The 2,789-nt window shown below is 29.1% G+C and overlaps 1 long non-coding RNA gene across 1 annotated transcript in view; it reads left to right on the top strand.

Annotated features, from left to right (window-relative positions):
• LOC139427070 (uncharacterized) overlaps positions 1-1,869 on the top strand; it is a 26,504-nt gene extending 24,635 nt beyond the window's left edge. The window contains exon 2 of the long non-coding RNA XR_011638233.1: positions 1,094-1,869. This is a non-coding gene — a long non-coding RNA (uncharacterized lncRNA). The remainder of the gene's footprint in view (positions 1-1,093) is intronic.
• The last annotated feature ends 920 nt before the right edge of the window (positions 1,870-2,789 follow it).

Below are 2,789 nucleotides of genomic sequence, written 5' to 3'. Positions count from 1 at the left end.
TACGAAAAGCCCGCAACAGGGAAAAACAAAATTCGTCGTGGGTAGGTGGGCAGAGTCAATAAGACATTACACTTGCAAGGTCATTTTCCGGGGGTTTGTCACGTGGACTATGAGTCAAACAGGAAATTCCTTTCTTATCTTAGATAGTCGTTTATAACTAGTAATTTTTAATAATACATATGTACAAAAAAAAATTTTTTTTTGAACCCCGATTTTACGAATGACCCCGATTTAACAAATAAAATTTCCGGTCCTGATGAATTCGTTAAATAGGGGTCCGACTGTATATATATATATATATATATATATATGTATCGGTATTTAATAGGTATGACATTATACTAATTTAAATCAATAATCTGACTGGTTTTAGTATTTAAATATTTACTTTTAATTTTATATTATTTTGAAACGAAAAATCTTAAAGTATGAATCTATAGATACATGTTTGATTAACTCATTTCTATAATTTTTAAAACTTAGTTTTAATTTTTTACATCATATAAAAAAATCGTTTATAGAATCTCAAGATTCCATGTAATTTTACGAACAATCCAGTATTAAAACTTCTTTATACTTTAATCAGTTACGTAACACTCATTGTCATCCATTTCAAAATCTATATTCTTATTTTATCGAAATTAAGGGATATAGATAGGCTTATTCAAAATCAATTTCGTTATAGGAAATTTTATAGAGTTTTAAATTAAGAGTTTTAAATTTTATTTCGGCAATAAAATGCATTTTTATTCCTTCAAAAATATAGAGTGTTCTAAATTTCTAAATCACTAAAATGGCCATTGTAAACTTCGTAAAAAAGATTGCGTACATGTCAGCTAAACTACAGAAACCATGTACCTGATATGGTATTTTAAACTCACCAAACCTATAAAACAATAAAAAAATTCAAATTTACAAAAAACCTTTTTTTTAAAACTAAAATTTCTTCTAGCGGGAATTTATGGGCAACTAAACTTTTAACTTGCTGTATAACATAAATCCATCACAAGAAAACTTTTGATATTAGCATTTTATTGCAAAATTAAAACTCATTATGATCATAACTGATCATGTTTTATTCTTCTTTTTTCAGTTTTCTTTCTAAAAAGTGAGGCCGGATTTTCCTTTCTGACGAAGACGCATCAGTAGGAGGTTCCAAAGATGAAAGTTCACTTCCTCGTGCTGAGCTAACATAATTTCGCTGTTGGAAATCATGGATAGCTCCTGTTCATTTCTTTGTGTTTCCCATTGATTTCAGAAAAGAAAAAACGCTCATTGAAATAGACCGCTAAACGATGTAAAATTACATGAATCTTATTGCGGGCATCCAACTGCACATCTCCTTTCCTGCCAATAGAGATACCCTGCAGGTAAATCCCAACCAGGGGTCTTCTTTACCATGGAAGAAGTCTTCCGCTTGCTGGACAAGGCGCGGGCTCATGTTCGGAGTGTACTACAAAAATCTAATTTGAATCTTCAAAGCGATTTATTTATTATTTTAAAGCATCTCTATACCACAAAATGTTACTCAATTATTTAGTGACTCATAAGATATAACAAGAAAAAAAAAAGAAACTTTTTTATTAAAAAAATCGAAAGTAGTTTGGATTACTAGTTAACAAAAATGCATAATTTAAACTAGAACTAAAAGCGTAAATACTAAGTACAAAATCAAGTTCAAAGATCTTCTTTACTATGGAAAAAATCTGCTTGTTGGACAAGGTGCGGTCTCATATTCCATGTGACCGACAAAAATCTAATTTGAATCTTTATTTGTTTATTTATTTATTTTGTTTAAACAAAAAAAACTTTTTTTGCGCTGTAAAATTTTACTCAAAATAACTTTTTCATTAAAAAAAATGGAAAGTAGTTTGGATTATAATTATATACTAAGTACGAAATTAAGTTGCTGGTTAATCACCCAAGGGGTCTTCTTTACCAAGGAAGAAATCTTCCGCTTACTGGACAGGATGCGGACTCATGTTCAGAGTGTACTACAAAAATTTACTTCGAATCTTTCATGTATTTGTTTTTTTTTTAAACATCTTTTCACCGCAAAATGTTAATAAAATATTTAATAGCTCATATGCTATAACAAAACAAAAAAAACTTTTCCTTAAAAAAATGGAAAGTAATTTGGATTAGAAGTTATGTACTAAGTACAAATATAAGTTGCAGGTAAATCCTCATCCAGGGGTCTTCTCTACTATGAAAGAAATCATCTTGATAATATGCCGGCTCATGTTCGGAGTGTACAACAAAAATCTATTCTGAATCTTTAAAGCAATTTATTTAATTTTTTTTAACATCATATTTGCTCCGTAAATTGTTACTGCTTATACTTTACGCACAATTAGCCTAAAGGTTATTCGGGAGTGCAGCGTTTAGTTTACTTTGTTAGTTGTAAGATGTGAAGCATTTTTCTTAGTTTGGGAAAAGATTTTTTTCTTTAAATTGCATTAAGTTTTGTAATTGGAGGAATTGTAAACATCATAGTCTCCTAAAAAGATATGTATCTTAGCCATCTTTCCAATTGTAATTAATAATTTATAAAAGCTAGCATGGAACAAATGATTGCTGTTTCATTCTGATTGGAATAGGTAATCTTAAAAATCAATAAATTATTTAAAAGCTTTCAAAAAAGGTTATTGCTAATTGAGTAGAAAACTTAAGGGCATCTGAAAAATAAAAAAGTAAATGCATCTTGAGATTTTAAATTTGTCTTAAAAGCTATAAAATATTAAATCAGGGGTGTCAAACTCAAAAGCTAACTTGGGCCAAATAAACAA

This window comes from Parasteatoda tepidariorum, chromosome X1, assembly GCF_043381705.1.
Source record: "Parasteatoda tepidariorum isolate YZ-2023 chromosome X1, CAS_Ptep_4.0, whole genome shotgun sequence".
Classification (NCBI taxonomy): domain Eukaryota; kingdom Metazoa; phylum Arthropoda; class Arachnida; order Araneae; family Theridiidae; genus Parasteatoda; species Parasteatoda tepidariorum.
This window is presented reverse-complemented; position numbering and strand designations above follow the sequence as displayed.